General features: G+C 47.6%; 1 protein-coding gene across 1 annotated transcript in view; it reads right to left on the bottom strand.

Annotated features, from left to right (window-relative positions):
- The window catches only part of tspan9a (tetraspanin 9a), a 139,101-nt gene that overhangs the window by 95,437 nt on the left and 22,826 nt on the right, over window positions 1–20,838 (bottom strand). The window contains exon 3 of the mRNA XM_084477126.1: window positions 4,743–4,850. The gene's annotated coding sequence lies outside the window, so the exon portion shown is untranslated. The remainder of the gene's footprint in view (window positions 1–4,742; window positions 4,851–20,838) is intronic.

The raw sequence follows: 20,838 nt of genomic DNA, 5'->3' as shown, positions 1-20,838 counted from the left end.
CCGGTGCGCGGCAACAGTTCGTTTGATTTTTTCCGCTTGACTTGGACACAGATGCGGCCTGTGAAATGATCCGGGTCCTGCTGGGTTGTTTGTTTCCATCCAAAGGGTCTTGGGTATGTTTTGTGTTACTGAAAGATGCACAGACTACATTCATTTGAATCTTTGACGACTGCACAATTTAAATATTCAGATTGTGAGTGCGCCACAAAGGGTTTTTTTGCAGCCGATCTGCAACAACATTGTATATTAGATATTAAATGAAGAGATGAGAAAGCATCATGAGTTGGCAGCTGTTTGTTTATTGGCAGGTGTGATAAAGTGTGTGTTCTTTTTTCTTTCAAAATGATGGCATTGTCACGATATCCACAAAAATCCTGGCGGTAAGTGAAAGTGACAAACAAAATTGAGAAAATACTTTAAGTTACTCTCAAGATTGACTTTCCACATGATTGGAGGAGCTCCCAGAGTTGTAACCACGACAACTCAAACACCATACTCTACTTTAACCTCAATGCGCGCAGGTTAATTACCTTTATAACTAACAAAACCCCAAATATCTAACCCTAACAGCTCAGTCCCACCAAACGCGTGGCCTGTGTGGCACTCACCTCCCATTCACTTTGTATTGGATTATTTACCTTTATAATCCAACAACAACAAACAAACAAAAACAATCAGCAAGTTCATCACAAACTACAACAGATGGACTAACTGATATAAACCCCAATATCCAGGATAACCATAAATCAGATCAGCATTTACACGGAGAGGAACAGAGTAAGTGAGAGAGAGAGATACGCTTAACACTTTGAAGATAAGTTATTAATATGTTAATATTTTTGTCAACTGCCCACTGCCAAAAGTAAAATAAATAATGTGTGATACTCGACTTGACGGTTGTTTAGTTTTTATGCCTGGACTATTAATGTAACTTTAAACCGAGCATAACCATAGCAATTTGTGCACACAGTACTATCAACGAACCAAAAATAGATCAGGAAAGAATGTATGTGTGTATGCGTTAACCCACCCCAATCTGTTACAGTCAATGTAATGGCTCCTCTATCACAGTGGGCAACATGAAAGGACCACCTATCCAATTATTTAGAACGGATATTGGCCGATAATGATAGGTGGCTGATTGGAGAACCCTTAATTCAGATTTATGCGTTCACCGTTTTAGCAAACACATATGGTGCAGCTGTTAAGCCCTTGGAAACCATGATGTAAGGCATGCTGCCATTTCTAGAAACAGCCAGAAACCTTCACATTTCCCCCCAAAAGGAATCACTGTACCTTATCAAAATGAATAAACGAAAAGTTTCAGTTACCGTAATATCATCAAATTGAATTTACTTCATAAAAGACGTTGAAATAGCTGTATTTTTCAAAATATTATATGACTGGCATTTGAAGCACAATCAAAGTGATCATAAATTAACCAAAGATATGCTCAACTAACTTTTTGTGTGCTGAAAAGCCATTTCCAATACTTTTCAGATGACTAAACCCATGTCCCATTGAACTTCCGCTAGCTGGCAATAATACGCTACACTGCTATTCGAGATAATACACAATACCGTGCTACAGTTTAAATTACAAATAAATCTTGAGAGACCACAGAAAATTGAATTAATTCACTATTACATTCCAGGCTCTAAGCCATTCAGACATTGGCGCCACAGAGTTTTTGGGTCTGAGTTTTCAACTACTGAAGTGATGTCATATTTACTCTGAAGCGCAGCAGCAATGCGGGGAAAGCACTGTGGATAATCCGATTCCCTAATCAATTGTTCACCCCCGTCCCCCTTCCCGCCTACCTAGCCTCCCACCAATCCTTTAACTGATGCCCAAATAGGCATCGCATCAAGCCTCGTTCCTACGGAGGCAGCCCAAAGTGGACACCCAGCTTGGTGCTTCGTCTCCCCTGCCAACACACGAGGCTCACTGCGTCCAGTCGATGGCTGGAAGGTGGTGCTGGGTAAGACGAGGCACTGTCAGTGATTTTCCGGTGTGGTGCACCTGAGGGGCTTCCAACCAGCACCTGAGGGGCTTACAACCAGCACCTCATACAAAGACCCTGCACTCAAGCACAACTGGGCTGTAATTAGAGAGGGAGAGGGAGAGAGAGAATATAAGGAGAAATTATCAGAAAGAAAGTGAGGTGAGTGAAATATGTGTGTGTGTGTGTGTGTGTGTGTGTGTGTGTGTGTGTGTGTGTGTGTGTGTGTGTGTGAGAGAGAGATAAGGGCTCTTCAGCTACCCTGAAATCAAATTGAAGTGCACACTTGTTTGGAAGACATCTGTCGCCAGACACAAATCATGTGAATGAACGATATGATTATCATAATCATGATGACATGATCATGCCTAGCAGTGATTGGTATTCCAGTCAAAACCACACACAATAATGCACAATAACAAATACACATCCATGCAGATATAATGAGGCGCTACTTGTGGGGACCATGTTGTAGATAAAGAAAGCAATTTCATGTCAAAAGGAGGCATTCAGAGACACAAATTGAATTCTTTGCCCTTTGCAAACCGAAGATGCCTCCTCGCCTCACTGTGACCTACAAAAATAAATAGTGTCTGAAAAGCTGCGTGTGTGTGTGTGTGTGTGTGTCAGTGGACGCACATGCATGTGTGCACGTGTGTATGCATGTGTGCATGTGTGTATGTGTACTGGCATATGTGTGTGTGTGTGTGTGTGTGTATATGGAGTGGGATCATTGACAAAGGTCTTTGTCAAGCAAACTACAGGCAGACATTGCAAACATGTCACGTTGTCGCTCTTCTATTGGACAGGAAATCCACGGGGAAAACTCAAAAAGCTTCCTTGTAAAAAAAAAATAATGGAGCAACAACTTAGTGTGGTCTTGGGTTTTTTCATTTTGCTTCAGTGTTGCGCCACGGTCAACGGTGACTAATTGTAATCCAGGGAAAGTTCACATAAATCTGGCTGATGATGTTTATTATTCCCAGTTTGTGGCAAAAGAGTAAATTCAACCCACAATGCATTGTATGCTGGTTCACCTCCTATAGTTGAGTCGGATCACGTTCACACCTAAAGCGAAGCAAACCAGAATTTACTTTGAAGCGGACCAAGACCCCGGTTTTCAAGCAGGCAAACAAACAAACAAACTTGATGTAAACGGACCGAACACCTAAAAGGCCAGGACTCCCTCTCTCAGTCTCCCATCTACCTCGCTCTCTCTTCCAACATGATGTATAATTCACTGTGCTGCTGCTACCACAGTGGGGTCGATCAATAGCCAATTAAACACAAGGTATCTGCAGCCGGCAGAGACCAGCAGGGCACCGGGTGCCAAAGGAATCAAGTATGCAAGAATCGATGCAATGGCACAGGAAATATGAGGAAGAGATAGGAGTGAGAGGCTGAGGACACACACACACACACCCACACCCTCTCTCTCTCTCTCTCTCTCTCTCTCTCTCTCTCTCTCTCTCTCTCTCTCTCTCTCTCTCTCTCTCTCTCTCTCTCTCTCTCTCTCTCTCTCTCTCTCTCTCTCTCTCTCTCTCTCTCTCTCTCTCTCTCTCTGACACCCCACTCCGACAATTTTTTCCAGTTATGATCGGCCTTCTGGACTAGGCGTACAAGGTGTGTGTGCCTTTGAGTGTGTGTGTGTGTGTGTGTGTGTGCGCGTGAACAAGCTTGTTCCTATACAACAAGCATTCCCATCATGTCCTCCTCATTGACTAACATGAGGACCCCGTGACGTCATTAGCTAACACCTTTAGAAGCACACATACCCTCTTCAAATATGATCATCATCAATCACACCGGAACATCGATCCCTCTCCCTCTTTTCCTTCTCCATAAACTCACTCACTCACGCGCAGACAGAGTGTTTTACTGGGGACTATCAAATCAGTCCAGCGGTCCAGCGAAGGGGTCTCACAGTGCAACGGGCGTGACACTAAATATTGACCTTCCCCCTCCGTCCCCCCACACACAGCTTCCCCTTCTCCCCCAAAGCCCCTCAAGGGCTCCCCAGCCGCGGAACCGACACCCTACCGCGGGGGCCTCCTAAACAGCCCATCATTCACATGGAAAGCATAGCAGTGGTTCCCCGACTTCCCGTCTCCTTCTCTCCCTCTCTCTCTCTCTCACATTCTACATACCTCTCTCCACCGACGGCCTCTGCCGCCGCCGCCGCCGCTAGCCGGCCGTCAGTGGGGGGGCCGGGCGATTCAGTGGTCCGCTTTGATCTCGAGGCCTAGGTTATCTCCCTGTCCCGGCTTATTTTAGCCCCCTCATTTTAGCCGCGCTTCACTTTGAAGTCTGCTGCGGCTCGCCGGAGCGCCGGAGCGCCGCAGCACAGACCGGTCGTGAGCGGAGGCCAAACCAGAGGGGCCGGCTACTCACTCAGAGTGAAGTGACTCTTCAGTGCCGCCGGGCTATGAAGAGCCACTGTGATCCCGTAGCCCGGTGTTACCCACCCTGCTACGGCTGGGGCCTAACAGACACATGGTTCCAGGTGTAAGGGCAGCAGCAGCAGCCTGGAGAATCTCTACACGCTGGCTCAATTCCCACTTTATCTGAGGCAACTTGTTGGATAAACAGAACGACGAGGAGGGAGGGAGAACCACAAAGCCTCTGTAGACAGCGGCCCGCCGGGGAATCTTGGGTACTTATACATTCCGGGAAGTATCTTGCAGGCGGGCCAGCAGATTGCTGCAGCAGATGGGAGGGAGGTGAAGGCTGGACGTCTTACCTGTGGCCCTGGAAGGTGGATCGATGAGGGGGGGCGGGGAACGGTCAAGGGGCAGAGTGTGTGGAGCCAAAGCCTGCTTGTCAGTCAAGAGCGGCAAACCCTAGAGAGCTGACAGAAGGGGAAAAAAAACCAGGGAGTTAGTGAGTGCTAGTTGAGAAGCTGCAGACTTAAGCCCGTGGTATTCCCAGTATAGCCGCATGGACCACAGCACCCACGCCTCTAACCCTTTGTTCTCGTTTGACCTAAAAAAGAAAATACACCTGCTTAGCCAGGTGGCCAGCGAACCGTACACATTTCACCTGGCTCGTTGTGCTCTGTACATTCGGACGGATCTGTATCCTACGGGGAACTGTGGAACTGAAATGAGGTTACCGAACAGCTGAGATCGTATGCAAATGCTCCTTTTTAATTCTGTATGAGATGTTTGTACTTCTTCTTTTCTTTTCCTTCTAAAGTTCTGGGCTGCAGTGATGATCCTGTACATGCATGGTGGAGATTGCATAGTGTAAGATGTTAAAATTATTGTAGTAGCATAACCATCCCCGAAACAGAATTCCTCAGTATGGAATTTCTTCCCAAACTGATATGGAAATTAAAACATTAAACCGCTTATTTTACAATTGTCCAACATGGCTAAGCCCACATTCTCTTAAACAACCGAACCATTCTTTCCCTTTCAACTTTTTTTATACATTTCTCTAATTAGTCATGTGATTATTTGGCAATGCTGTGGCTTCCTTGGATCTGAGTGGTGATGGCCCCTTACCCACTTCATATGAATGAATGAGGAAACAGCAAGGAAAAGGAGGTCAATAATGCTCTGCCATGCATCCCTCCTGCGCAGTGATCATTACAATTTGAAGAGCATCCACACTACAGTTCATTAGTGTGCGTGCACAACACACTGAGACTGAGATGCAGCCTGGCCCCTGCTTTGTTTAGTCTCTCATAATAACTGTAGAGAGAGAGAGAGAGAGAGAGAGAGAGAGAGAGAGAGAGAGAGAGAGAGAGAGAGAGAGAGAGAGAGAGAGAGAGAGAGAGAGAGAGAGAGAGAGAGAGAGCATCAGAAAGCGCATGAGAAAGCGCGCGTGCGAGAGAGAGAGAGACTGTGAAAGAGAAAGAGAGTGTGACCTTGCACAGTGCATCAGAAAGCCAGCAGCGAACAGGAAGGGCTACGTGTTGAAGGGAAAGTAGGCGGGGCGGGGCCTGCCCACTTCATATCCATGCCCGAAGCGAGAGATTCATTTGGGAAGCAATTCTTCTCCCTTGCTGTAAAAAAAAAAACACACCCAGATGACAACAGAACAAATGGACACCTACACATGTACACCACAACATTCAAAAATCAGATCCGTAGCCGAAGCACATCCAAAGAATTTCAAAGTAAGGCGGGTCGGCTGGCGGTTTGAAGGATGGTCCTTCAGCGGCACCTCCAGATGAGTGGCGCAGCAGAACACGGCGACAGCTGATTTAAAGCACAATCTTGAATGAGGACAGTCTGCTTCCCTCCCCCACCGGCTGACACACGAGGACAGCGGCAGCGGCATTTCATTTCCATCCTATGATGAGAAATGGCAGCTACAGTATCCCTTTATTTTATCCCGCTCAGGGATAAAATAAAGGGACCAGCCAATAACAGAATGGCAATGAATCAGGTTTTTTTTTCTTTTTTTGGAGGTGGGGGGTATGTTTCTATTACATGCATGAAATGTTACCAACATTTTAAGATTGGAAGGGAACTGAAAATAATGGACACTTGGGACTTGTTATTGTGTAAGCTTCAGGTCGAACAAGCGGGGGTCGGTGTGTCATGTAGAGATGGATGTGATGAACTCATGTAAATATGGAGAGGTCAATGTGGATATGTAAATGTGGACATGTTAATGTTTATGTAAAGGCAGAGACGTATATCCCGAGATGTAAACGTTGAGAGGTAAATCCCGAGATGTAAACGTTGAGATATTAACATAGAGGTGTAAATATTGAGATGTAAATGTAGAGATGCAAATGTAGATGTCAACGTCGAGATGTTGGTGAAGACATGTAACCATAGAGATGTAAACGTAGAGACACGTGTAGAGATGAACATGTCGAGCTGTAAATGTCAAGAGGTAAATGTCAGGATGTGATTAAGACATTTAAATGTAGATATGCAAATGTGGATGTTAACGTGGAGATGTCAGTGAAGAGATGTAACTGTAGAGATGTAACTGTAGAACGGCAAACGTAGAGACACACATGTAGAGATGTACAGGTCGGGCTGTAAATGTCAATATGTAAATCTGGAGACGTAAATGTCAGGGTGGAATTAAAGAGACGTCACCGTAGAGATGTAAACGTAGAGATGCAATGCCAGGCTGTTTAATCAGCAGCCACAGCTACAGCTATAAACAACCTGTAATTTGGCTGCCGTCGCAATCACTCATCCCGTGCAATACTCAAACCGCGTGTATCCTTTTACCGCGGTGTGCATGTGCAACGCTCAGGGCTTACATGTATGCGTGCATGTGCGCTAATGTGCCATTGGCACACGTGTGTGATTTTGCAGCGCATCTGTGTGGCAACGGGACGTATGGAACACATGCTTCCACCACATTCTGCACTCTAAGCTACGGGGAGGAAATAGGACTCCGAGGATACCCACGCTACTATCACTGCTGCAACCGGGGCTCTCCGGCATGCACCCTGTGCACGGGCCCGACCGGGGATAGGGTTCCGTGACCTTTGGCGTCCCGCGACGGACCTTTGTTCAGGAGACTTCCAAACGGCGACTTGTGCGTTTAACAACGCGGGACGGAAGGCGTCTTTTGCATTTCATAGGGGAGAGTTTAAGCGTGAGTTATAGCTAGGAAGATGGTTAACCCGGTTGTAAAAGGAAAGAAGGGGAGGGTGGGAAGAGAGAGGGGGGGGTGGAGGAGGTGGTGAAACGTGGCGACGGTGCATCGTGCGGTAATGGGGGGTATCATCTGTCTCAAGGGAACAGGAAGGGGGCCTGCAGCTGTCCGTACTGCCGAGCGCACACAGCTGTGAGCAGAGTGGCGTGAAGCGCTGTATGCATGCATGTGCCCTTATTGGAACCACGGTGAGGTGGAAAAAAGGCCGGCCTTCAGCCACGATGAGCGTGTTAATCCGCCCCGCAGGGCGAGAGAGATCATGCCCTGAGGCTAACATACCATGTATTTCTTTATATGTTTGTTTGCATTCTGCCTTTAGCAAAAGGAATGGATTTCGCTGTGCTTCTGTGCATCTTCTATGAGGTTTTAGAGCAGCCCTTTTAAAAGAGATGTGTATACCAGGAGGTTAATAAGGAAAATAGCCCACTTGAGTTAAAATGTTCTGCTGAAAAAAAATGAATGACATGCCCTGCAGTAACAGCGTTTTACTGGAGGCATTTACATGCTGGTGTGCATGGATGGAAGGAGGGCGAGATTTTGCGCTTGATTTCCATTCCCGTCACTGACGGGTCGGGCCCAGTGTAATTGAAACCATGTGATGTGGAACAAAGCCCATCTGCCTCAGCATAAAAGGGATCACTCCTGGTTTTGGGGCTCTGACAATCTATTGATCATGTCTGGGTTGAGTGCTGACATTCACATCATAATCAAAAGAGGATACATGTCACTATGTAGGGTCAATGTGGTGGCACCTGCATGCAATTTGCATTCGTAGAATACAGCAGAACACATTTTTATTAATAGAAACCATCTCTTTTGTAGGCTGCAAGTGTTGTCAGTCATAAATCTCTGAACTCCCTGAACCCCCTCCAAACAAACACCCCGAAACAACTTCCCATGTCCCGCAGACATTTCATCAAAAATTACACTCTTAAACATGAATGGAGTTCCTGTTCCTAACCACTTCTCCTGAACATGGCTCCACCAGAGTGAAGTCATGCCAACGACTGCCCTGGCTTAATCCCACCCGGGTTACGGTTCACGCTGAAAACCTCCCAGTCACTTTCTCAAAACCTCCTGACAGCTGCCCCCCACCCCAAGCCCCCCTCCAATCGGTCTCTGCATCCTCTCTCTCTCTCTCTCTCTCTCTCTCTCTCTCTCTCTCTCTCTCTCTCTCTCTCTCTCTCTCTCTCTCTCTCTCGAAAAATGTGCTGGACCCGAAAAAGAAACCCTGGACGGATCTCCTCCTCTGACGGAGAGCCCATGCCCCCCCCCCCCCCCCCCCCCTTCAACAAATTGCTTTGCTTTTCTTGACCTTTCCCGCCCCTCACACACGCATGTGCATTCATTGTGATGCACTCAGCGGCGTGGCAAACACCTCGACACAGCAGCGAGGAGAGAGTAGGGGAAATGGAAGCAGCTCAAGCCTGGGAGAAGGGAGGGTCGAGGCAGCCATTCGATTTTGGTTGGAGGGTAGTAGGGTGTGTGTGGGGGGAGGGGGGGGGGGGGGTTAAAAAAACTAGGTTAGTTTTAACTCTTCAGAAACTCTTCAGAAACCCCTGTCCCTCCGGCGGTCGTGAATCAAAATCTCTCTGCTTTCAACAGAAACCAGAGCGTGTGACTAAGGGCCGGGTTCTTATCGGGCTAAATTGCTGTGTAACTCAAGGACCCTCCCCCCCCCCCCCCCCTGTGTGTGTGTGTGTGTGTGTGTGTGTGTGTGTGTGTGTGTGTGTGTGTGTGTGTGTGTGTGTGTGCGCGTGTGTGTGTGCTTGTGCGTGGGTCCGTGCGGAGCTGGGTCTGCGCTACTGTAGACGCTGGCAGCAGGCCAGACAGAGTGGCATTGCTGACTGATGAGTCGCGCCCAACGGTCCCTGGCCCGAGAGCTGCATTAAAGAAAGGACAGCACTAAAAATCAATGGGCCGCCGTGACCACCGCAATTGCTTTCTGCACCGGGAGTGTGAAAAATATGTGACAGCACACACTGTAGCCCTGATCGTAATACCCTGGTATTGATAGCAGAGTAGTGGGGAGATAATGGAACATTCACTGTCCGTCGATTGCAACACGATTGTTTCATATTTCGTTTGTCTGGCTGCCCTTGTGAACATTTCACTGTAATTCCTCGGCCCGTCCTCTCATCTGTCAATCCTAACAACGGTAGAGCTGCAACTCTGTCCCGAACAAGCGGCACGTTGAACTTGGATGTGATTGGGAGATATCCCCAAAGGGCTTTGGTGGAAGAAGACCAAAAAGAAGGCTTCTACTACTTCATTGTTTTCCCCCATCATCAATCATTTGCACTAACTAAAAGTGCCGGTTTAACAACAATAAAGCTGTATTTTCCCCTTGTCTTCCCAATGCCTACTCTGTGGTAAAGATTATATTAGGTGGCTTCCAACGTTTGTGCTACGGTTCATATTATATTATGCTTTACAATAGTGCTCATTTACAATATGTCCCCTACACATTTGCTATGGTACGTGCCGGACTATCGCTTATAATCTGAAAGGAAACGTCGGGTCCTATCAGAACGTGCACATGCCGGCGTGTTTGTGTGTGTTGTTTAATGTGGGTTCAGGGTTCACGGAGGGCTGCAGGGAGATGAGTTATAGCTGCTCTACTACTATCTCATCAGCCCTGGCGCCATCCATCATGTATCTATAAAGGCCTCACTATCACTACACTAAAGAACCCCATGCTGGCAAATCACATAACACACACACAAACACACATATAACACATCACACACTCTGCTTTACCACTCAGGGTCAACAAACACTACTATAGAGCCCACTAAGTGGGATGGAAAGAAATATGGGCTTCTGGCCTGTAGACAATGTGGCATGCTTCATTATCTATTTATGTGTGTGTGCGTGTGCATGTGCGTGTGGGGAGGGGGGTGTGGGGGGGAACATTTCTTATTCACTGCACAATGTAATATGTGTTCTTTTGAACAAACAAGCAGTAATGGAGTGTTGAAGCCGCATGAGACATGATAAAAATTAAAATGAACAATTAAAATATTCTGGACAATGTACAAACACAGTAATAACGGAAGCAGGATGGATCCCAAGGGCAAAGAAACAAAAGCAAACAGAACAGAGATGTTTTTATGGTTGACCGGTTTGACAAATTGGTTGAGAATGTTCAACAGTTGCGATAGAGCAATTCCTCTTGTAACCAATTCCCTTCAGTTTTGTTAAAAGAATAAATCAAGTGATTTTATGGCCTCAGGTCTTTGTATGTTTTGCGGGCTGGTGTTTTTATTCGTGTTGGTTTTGTTATGTCGGTTCCGAGCTGTAACCATGTTTGCCCGCTGTACAACAATAGCCATGAAACAGATGGTTCGCACGCTGACGCTCCCAAAGTCCAAATAAAATGGTAATAAGCTTCATTTATAGGTCACTTTTCCAGGGTAAGCGATTCCCATAGAATAAAAACATAAAACCCGACGGCGTGGTACCAAAAATACACCCATCACCCAAATACCAAAGCCACATGGCAGGCCCACGCCAGTGGAAAGGTCACACTCACACACCCACACACACACTTCAACGTCACACAAGCCACAAACTCTGTCTAGAACCACCCAGAGCACCAGACGACCAGACGGAGACACCCAGAGAAAGCAGCAGTCCCCCAAAGTGACAGGGTGCTGACGCATAGAAGAAGGCTGGTGGTGACTGCAGTACAGAGGAGTCCATCTCTCACCAGGGGCTGTGTAATACCTCATGAATGTCGCCAAAGATGAAAAAAATAAAGGATAAATCAAAAAGGAAAATACACCGGGAGTTTCAACATAAAAGCCCCCAGGCGTTCTTGTTGTGATTATCTGCGATTAGTCTGTGGAAAATTGTGCATCTCTAAACGCTTGAGTCTTTCAATTGGCCTCCAGCAAGGTGCAGTCATCAAATGGGGCGTAGAAACATGAGCAGCCGCCGCAAGGTATCCTTTCGTCTTCCCTTTGTCTGGCAAGTCTCTGGCAGCTATCACCAAGACTGCTCGTAGCGCACTGCACGTTGGCGGCACTTTCCGAGGCATATTTATAGATATTCATTTATTGTGAATCCAAGGCGGATTCGTTCTTTGTATTTGTTCTGTTTAGTTGCATCAGGCATGCTTTTATGCTTCTTGAATGTTTCCAAGGTCTCCACTGGCAAATCAATTCCAAGTTGAAGAGTTGTAGGGTCAAATACAACATTGTGGGGACATTGTGCGGAGAAACTCAAGCATCTGCACACATGGAAGAACATGGAACACGTGCTGCCTTCGCCCCTGATTTTGCTCATCTTTTTCTAGGTATGTTGGAAGAGAGCTAAATATACTCCACTACTCCAGGCAACTAAGAATCTGGATCAATGAACACAGGAGTACCATCCACAGGAAGGACATGAGATCACCAGTGGCCAGACACTTCTCCATGGCTGAGCACAAGATGAGTGACTTGGAGGTAGTTATAGAACGTCTATCACCCACCCCAAGCCAGGAGGTGGGAAGTTAATTATTACAATGTGAAGTGCGCTGAATCTTCTACATGAGCACATTGTCTCCTGGAGGACTCAACGAAGAATTTGACCTGACCTGCTTTTTATAGCCATGGACATTACTGTGTTACTTATGATCAATGTTTCTCAACTGTAATATGCACTTTCAATGATATTTAGTATCGATTAAATGTTTTTTCTACTTGTAAGATGGATGAACATGTAATTAGTTGTTTGTCTCAGTTGTTTGTTAATTGATCGTTCGTGAAAATGAATTGTGATTGGTCCATTTGAATCCTGCCAATGATGTCATGTCCTATATATATATGCTGTGAACTCTTATTGACTGCAATTTGCACTGAGAATGGGGTTACCCGAAATGTTTGCACTTGCACTTTAGGGCTCTTAGAGTATGGTGAAGCCAATAAATCACTTTTTGATGTTATACTCAGATCTTTACGATACTTTTTTGAGTGCGAGCTCCTGTCTTGATTTTTGTACTTGCAATTTGTTTGGAGCCCACGCACTGTTACAAACAGCCACTCTCAAAGGCGCAGATCCTCTCCTTGGAAATTACTTAGAACATAGAATACGCACATGAGACATCAAACATTTCAATGAAAGCCTCCTCCGCAATGCCCTGAATGCAGTCCTCTCCTTCAACAAGAAGCCCGTTTTTGTGTCGTGAACACGACTTATTCACATGCCATTTCCTCATCCTCCAGACAGGACATACATCCGTCCATAATGCATCATTCCGCCGCTGTCCCACCAATCCTAAAGACGAGTACGATTTCAAACGTTATCATTCCATCATCCCATCCCATCCCAACTGCTGAACACGGAGATCATTGATCCCTGTTAGACCCGGATGCCAGCGCATGCCACAGGGCATGGCCGTTCTTTTTTGTCCGTTCGGCGAAATTGGACCAAGGGGAAACCTCAGGTCCGTCTCAGTTTCCCGACTCGTCTCGCTAGACTGCACAAAACAACTGTAGACTCTTTTGTGTTTCTATTCACAGCCACATGCGAAGAAAGTCAGATCATCTGGCCGTTGTAGCAGCGACACCAGCGCTGCGCATCTCCAACTCTGAAGTCATTTTTTAATTAGGATTTTGTATTGCTTTTTTATCGCTTCATTACATCAAATGAAAAATCGCGCACCGTCTCGTTGCTCTGTGCTTTGTTAATACGGCCTTTTCCCTCAGACACGCATGTGAGGTCACCACCAACGTTTGCTAATGCGGAGTGTCCGGGGTCACTTATTTGCTACCCGTTTAATGGATTGCATCCCTTCCCTTCACATCCCCCTCATCACAGACCTCGCGACGGGGGCACATGAAAGCTAGCGGAGCGAGGCCCAGGGAAGGGGTAAGAGGAGATCCTGACCCCGGCTAGATAAATAACCGTATTCATAACCATCATTGCTGGTGATGGGAGAGGTGAGGGAGTGGGTGTGGGGAGAGAGAGACAGCGGGGGGATTGTTTGAATTAGTGCCTATATCCAGGTTGTCATGCAGCTGTGTTTATAATACAATTATATGCGACCAGATGTGTTTTTACTAGTGCGTTTTTCTATCTATCTATCTATCGATGTCTTTGAGTCTGACTGTGTCTGTGTGTGTGTGTGTGTGTGTGTGTGTGTGTGTGTGTGTGTGTTATGGTCAGCAAGCACACACTGTTCTAGGAGACTGGCCGAGTGTGTCCAAAGACGGCCATCAACCCTGTGTTGTCGTCCAGGATCAATGTCCTCCCTGATCCAACATGCCATCGCAGGCATCTGCAGACTCTGCTTAGCCAAACGCCTCGTTCTCCTCCAGAAAGGAGAAACCGCCCAGCCCGCAGCATCTGCTGGGTTCCTGCCACGCAGCGCTGCAGCTGTGCAGCCATCCATCTGAGTATGCATACAAACACACTCACATTAGGAAACACACACACACACACACACACACACACACACTCACAAATTAACTCCGCCATCATCCGTCACTGGGGATGAGCGGGCGTAGCGCTGGTGGTGGTGGTGACGGTGGGTTGACAAGTGATACATCTCAATGGGAAGGACCCGTCATCACCCTTGACCTTGCAAAACCTACTGTGTCATTCATTGGCAAATACGAGCCTCCAACCCATTTGGAGGTTGGAGTTCATCTACAGACATGTATGTTCTGCTCGGCTGGGGCTCCCCTCAATAAAACACCATGGCTTCTTAACATGCGAGACGTTCCCCGGAATGAGGGACTTGTTTTTCTCCTTTGAACGTGACACCTTTGGCTTCCCCCTTTCCGACCTTTTTTTTTTTCTTATTGTTCCTCACATCCAGAAGCTGTGTGATGGACGGCTCACCGCCGGGGCCGCGCGCTACCCGCTGCTCCGACACATGGCGGAGGTTCAGTGGCTCGCATTCTCCATGCTCCTTCTCAACGCTCTACCGGTTGCGTTGCGTAACAGCGTCCGGGACACATGGCGGAGATACCACGTCTAATAGCGCCTCTCGCGCTCCCTGGAGGAGCTTAAATCCAAGGCACTGGCAACCCCCCCCCCCACATTGCAGTCTGTAAGCCGTGGTGAGGGCCGTGGGACCGGGAGCCGGGGAGGGGTTTGGGCGGTGTGTGGGAGGTGATAATGCCCTGTTCTTTGCAAGGCACGGAACAGCGGTAGGGAACAAAAGTAGGGGAAATATGTGCTGCAGCCTGAAAGCATAATTAGCGGAAAAAATGTTATCGTCTGTTCCCGTCATGATCCTGGCCCCCTCGAGCGGTAGGAGTGTGTCATATGCCTGCCGCCCCTAGACGGTCGGAGCAAAGGAGACACTCTGTCAGCACAGAAGATGAAGATGAAGTAGAAGAAGAAGAAGACGAAGGAGAAGAAGGAGAAGAAGAAGAAGAAGAAGAAGCAGCTATCCGCAGCTCTTGATGGGCTTCTGCACCACCCCATACATCTTCTGGAGAGATAAGGTAGGGACATAAGACCCGAGATGACCCACAGTTGCACCATCTGGCACCATGTTGAGACATGGATGAAACACACACACACACACACACACACACACACAGATCACAGATCATCATCCTTCTTGTCCAGATCACAAGGGGCCTGCACACTGGAGACGAGAGGTCTCCTGTTTGCAGTAACAACACATTCCAGAGCCGCTGAGCTTCCATTACTTTACTGCCACTGCTTAATTCACATAGGTGTTGAAATTCAAGGCGAGGGTCAGTCAGGGTGTGTGTGTGTGTGCGCCTGCGTGTGTATGTTCTAGGCTTGTGCCTAGTTGTGAACGGATCACATCTTGACAATTGGATTATATTAGCAATTGGAGGCCGGATCGACAACAGCTTTTTTCCAGCACTAACATTAAGCCGATTTTAACTATGAGAACAAACTATAAAAACACAGCTTAGCACTCGTGTTTATAGAGTTAATGGTCCAGAGTCAGAGTTTGTTCACTCTCAATAGTCTGTTTGGTAAAACGGGACAGCGAAAATATCAGCTGTTTTTCAGTCAAAAACGTAATTTGCAAATAATCTTTTGGAGCACCTTGAATCATTTGGATTATAACTAGTATAAAACCTTTTTTTTAAGATATCTTTCACTCAGCATTCGGTGAGTGCTGAAATTAGAGGCTGGTGGCAATGTGCCAGGTTCAGACTGGTTCTCCGTGTGCTCGGAGTAATATCAAAACTAAGATGTTGAAAAGAATCATCTCCAGAATCTGTGCCCTACTGTGCCTTGTCAGATATTTCGACGGTGCAGAATGTCCACCCGCTTAGCCGTGTTAATCAGCATGAGAGGGACTGAATCTTAAATTCAGCCTGCCATCTCCTCTCCATGGATCAGGCGCCTTGCGTCTCCGGTCTCCACATGCCTGCTTACCAGAACTTTGATCTGCACTCTCGTCTACAACAAGACAATGCAGCGATGTCAACATGAGTAGTTACTAACTGGAGAGACGGTGAAAATCTGCGAGGTGCCGACCTTCATGGGAGAGAAGGTGATGCAGTCGCATTAAATGAAGACGTTGAAAGATGGTGCGATCTACGAGAAAGACGCCAAGGAATCGCCGGGCGTGCCAAGCCGCAACCGAACCGGCTTGGCAGTGTAAAAATGCCTTGCACCAATCACAGACACACACAAAGACGTTAAGAGGAGAGCTGTTGTTTGATAGGAGACATTGCTATTGAATCTCCATTTAATGTTTAAATATTTTAGGTGCGTGCGTGTGTCATGTCTGCAGTGACTAGATTTGAACAGCATGAAAAAACACCAACTGTGAATTTAGAAACATGGTGCTGTGCACTCAAACACACACACACACACACACACACACACACACACACACACACACACACACACACACACACACACACACAGGCTGACACGGTGATGAGCAGACGCTTTTATTCAAAGTGACTCGCAACTGAGATTGACAACAATCAAAGCGTGTGCTCCGTTATCGGGGCCACTAAAGACGTAAGTGCTGTGCAACCTACTTTCCTGGAGCAGCCTCCGGCTGCGAGCACACAGGACACCTAGGAGAACCAATAAGGAGGTGTTTGTTTGATCAGCGTGTGAGTGTGCCTGTGTGCACATGTGTGTGTGTGTGTGTGTGTGTGTGTGTGTGTGTGTGTGTGTGCGGGTAACTGTGAGGCATTGAATGTAATGTGATTTTTTTTCGGCCCTCATGGCTACAAAGTCCCCGCGGTTAAAAAGGCAGCCCATTTAGCATTTAGCCTTGCTAAACAGGCAGAGCGAGCAGTGGCCCTGGCTCTGGCTGTGTGTCAGCAGACATGGGAGTATGGGAGGGGTGGAGAGGAAATGAAGCATATGCAGAAAATGATGCCAATTAAAAAGGAGCGAGAGAGAGAGACAGAGGGCAGAGAGGGACACAAGGGGGGGAGAGAGGGGAGAGAGCAGAGGGGAAAAGAGGAGAGAGAGAGAGAGAGAGAGAGAGAGAGAGAGAGAGAGAGAACAACAGAGGGCAAAGAGAGAGAGAGAGAGAGAGAGAGAGAGAGAGAGAGAGAGAGAGATAGACAGAAGTTATTAAAAATCAAATCAAACCCAGACTCTGCAGTATCAGCACTGCAAGGCCGAGTGAACGAGGTAAGCTCAAAGGTGACAAATGGAGGAGAGAGAGCGGGAAAGAGAGAGAAAGAGAGATACAGAGAGAGGTCCGCAGAAGAGAGAAAGTGTCGGTTATTGGAAGAGGTTGTTAAAGAATCATCAGGGGAACAAAAACTTGGAGAGATACATTGACCGGGTGTAAAAAAGCACAGAGCAAGTAGTGGGAGCCCAGGGAAGCCAGGAGGAGAGTATAAATCCTGTCTATCGGGAGAGGGACAGGGACAGGGAGAGGGAGAGGGGGGGCATATATAGTGACCTTTAAAATAAGGGCTGAGAGACACGCACTGCTGCCAACTCCAGAGATCGCTTACCTGCCGCGTGGAACAGTGACACAGGCCGGTTTACTGGCCATTACCTAAACCTGGAAGAGTTGACTCTGAACGGGCTTTCGCAGGGAACAACAAGGCTTCGGCCCAATAAAACTGTAGATCTTGTGTTCCAATTCCCCCAGCCACACACACACACATACACACACACACACACACACACACACATACACATACACAAACACGCACATGAACACACACACTCACACACAAACACACAACTCGTCAGGAGGGAACCATTTGTTAGGTTTCTTTCCCCGACAAAAGGATAAAGGGGATACATTCCTTTCCTCTGCAAAGTCAGTGAGGCAGTTGACACTTTCTGATTCGGATTGTGTCTATTTTTGCCGTAGGCGTAGAAATGAGATATTGCAGGGAAGGAGGGCGCTGTGACAGAGACAGTCACATACACCAGCTCAGGATGGATATGTGCTGCCTCTGAAAGGACCTATACAAACAGAGAACCACACAGGGGGCCTTTTGGAACAGCCGTAAAAGCAGGAGACATCACAGGTCTTATTTGTGTGTTTATTCTTAGACATGTTGATCAAAGCGAGACAGAGGAGGAGGAGGAATACGTTTTGCCGTTAATCACAGGTCATTATTCTCCGCTGGGTTTCCCCCTTGTCCGACAGCTCCTCCTGGCATTCAGGGGGGGCGATGAACGATGCGGGACAGAGCGTCAGCCCGCCCCCTTGCTCCTGTGTTGACAAGCCCCCCACAAAACCCCCCCTCTCCTCCTGTGTCCGAGTTGACAACAAGGTGGACAGAATCACAGGACCGATCGAGGGGGGAGGGGGGAGAAAGGGGTTCCTGACCAACAACACCTCTTCTTCTCCCTCCAGGGACAGAGAGATGGACGGATGGAGGGAGGAAGGAGAGAAAGATGGGGGAGGGGAGAGGGAGGAGGAGAAGGAGGAGGAGCTGCATGTCTGCATGTGATGTAATGACAGACCGCCGACCCAAGAGATGAGACAAATGTGAGTTATTCATGTGCGTGGGCGCCTGGCAAAGTTTGGGCCGCACAAGAACGCTGGCTCCTTCTGAAGTCTCGCCGTGAAAGAAAAGTGTTATGTGTTTTGTTTGTGTATTTCACAGCTCCCAGTGGGACTTATGAAAGGCAAAACACCTATACGACGATATACTGTATGCCTGTTGCAAAAAATATCTTGTCAAAGGTGGCTGGAGAAGATACAGAAATAGATAAAGAAAGACAAAGGAAATGAACAAAAAAAATCTAGATTGTATGGCCACTATGTGTGCATTGGGCACTCTGTGTTTAGCAGACACTATGTGTGTACTGGACACTGTTTGTGGTGTACACTGTGTGTGTGTATTGGACACTGTGTGTGTATGTGCATACACTATGTGTATGGTAACTGTGTGTATGGACACTATCAGCATGTATGGACACTGTGTGTGTGTGTGTGTGTGTGTGTGTGTGTGTGTGTGTGTGTGTGTGTGTGTGTGTGTGTGTGTGTGTGTGTGTGTGTGTGTGTGTGTGTGCGCGTGCGCGTGTATGGACATTAGGAGTGTGCATTGGACACTGTGTGTTGGACACTGTGTGTGTACGCCATGCCCCTGTGCCGGGCCTGGGATGATCCAGGCGCCGGGTGGTCTTGCTGGCAGCCGGCCACTGTTTGTCCTCTAGGTGTCCTGGTGACCAGGATGCCTGTCTGGGCCCCAGGGAGGCCCCTCGGGGGACACATTAGAGACACATCACACTATGCTTTACAGTATGTCTGGGCCCAGAGAGCCAGCGCCTTTTCCAGATGTACGTGTGTGTGTGTATGTGCATACTGAATTGTGTATTCAGTGACATAAGTGGTGTGAAGGGGACATGTGTGTGTGTGTGTGTCTGTGTCAGCCTGTGAGAGAGTGTGTGTGTGTGTGTGTGTGTGTGTGTGTGTGTGTGTGTGTGAGTTTTATGTATTTCTTATTGGAAAGAAATTAAGCCAGGCCAGACCCCAGCCCCATAACTCAGACTTTCTCCAGACCACATAGGAAGGAAAATAATGTTATGGCCATCACAAAGGAAATAAAAAGTGGGAAAAATATGGGCGAAACTTTCCAGATCACTAAGAGTTTGATCATATCCATCTGCCTCTCTGAATATCTCCCGACGTCCACTAGAGAACATTAGGGCTAAATCACCGGGTTCAAAATTAGATATAATATAATAGTGGGCCAGGTGAAAATGCGTTCACCGTGTGTGTGTGTGTGTCTGTCTGTCTGTCAGTGTGTGTCTGTCGTTGTCTGTCTGTGTGTGGGTGTATGTGTACGTGTGTGTGTGTGTGTGTGTGTGTGTGTAGACATGTGCATGTGTGCGTGCGTGCGTGCACCAGCCCGCGTGCTTTGAAGCCCAGTCCCGGTCTGTATTTCCATCGGTGTGGCCGGCGGGGTCGTGGGATTGCGAGCGTGACAGAGATGAAAGCCAGCTGCGTGCCAACGATGACAGAGGCCTGAGCACTGAATAAAGGGGAGGCTCCGGGTGTCACGGCCGCCGCAGCCCCTCATCCCTCACTGCCCACTTCCTCCGAGGCCGCTGCTCCTTCGCTAAATGCCAGCCTTCATCTTCTACCTCTTCTACCCCACCTGCCCGCTCAGAGGCGCGTCGCGTGTGGGTCTCCGCCGTCTGGCACCGGGCCAAATACAATGGAGGGAGGGAAGCTGTTGCATTGGGTTTGCAGGCGACGCTAAGAGGGTCGATTGCCATTCCGTTGACGTTTGTGTCAACGATCGTTTCCCGTTATAATCTAACCATCTAACTGTTGATACTGAGCCTTATCTACATATGCAAAGGAAAAGAGTTAAATCACTGATGATTTGGACAACTATATACGTAATCTATTGGACCCACACAGCATAAATTACAACAACATCCATTCGTACAGAACACCATTCAATCCATTAGAATATGTGATCAAGCCAGGAAAGCAATCATCGGAAATCAAAGTAGACCTTAAAACTTTAACGATCAGTGCGATTTGACCTTCCCTTCAACGTTTTATGAGCGTTTTATGTGTGTGTTTCCCCTCTCTGTCTGCCCTGATAACATAAATCCTAAGTCCTGTGCCGAGCGCTCAGATAGGCCCGCAGCTGTCTGCTGTAATTGCGTACATTTCTATCAGGCTTGGTTCTGCGGTGCCTGCTGGCGCATTGTGCTGCACAGAAGCATTGTGTCTGTGCACTCCCCAAGAGCCACGGCTTTCCGACCACTGTCATGGAAGGGGAGCCCACCCAGGAAGGGGGCTCTTTTTTTCCTGG

Source organism: Micromesistius poutassou, assembly GCF_964030765.1.
Source record: "Micromesistius poutassou genome assembly, chromosome: 13".
NCBI classification, from domain to species: domain Eukaryota; kingdom Metazoa; phylum Chordata; class Actinopteri; order Gadiformes; family Gadidae; genus Micromesistius; species Micromesistius poutassou.
Note: the sequence above shows the minus strand (reverse complement) of the source record. Positions and strands in the feature narration are given on the sequence as shown.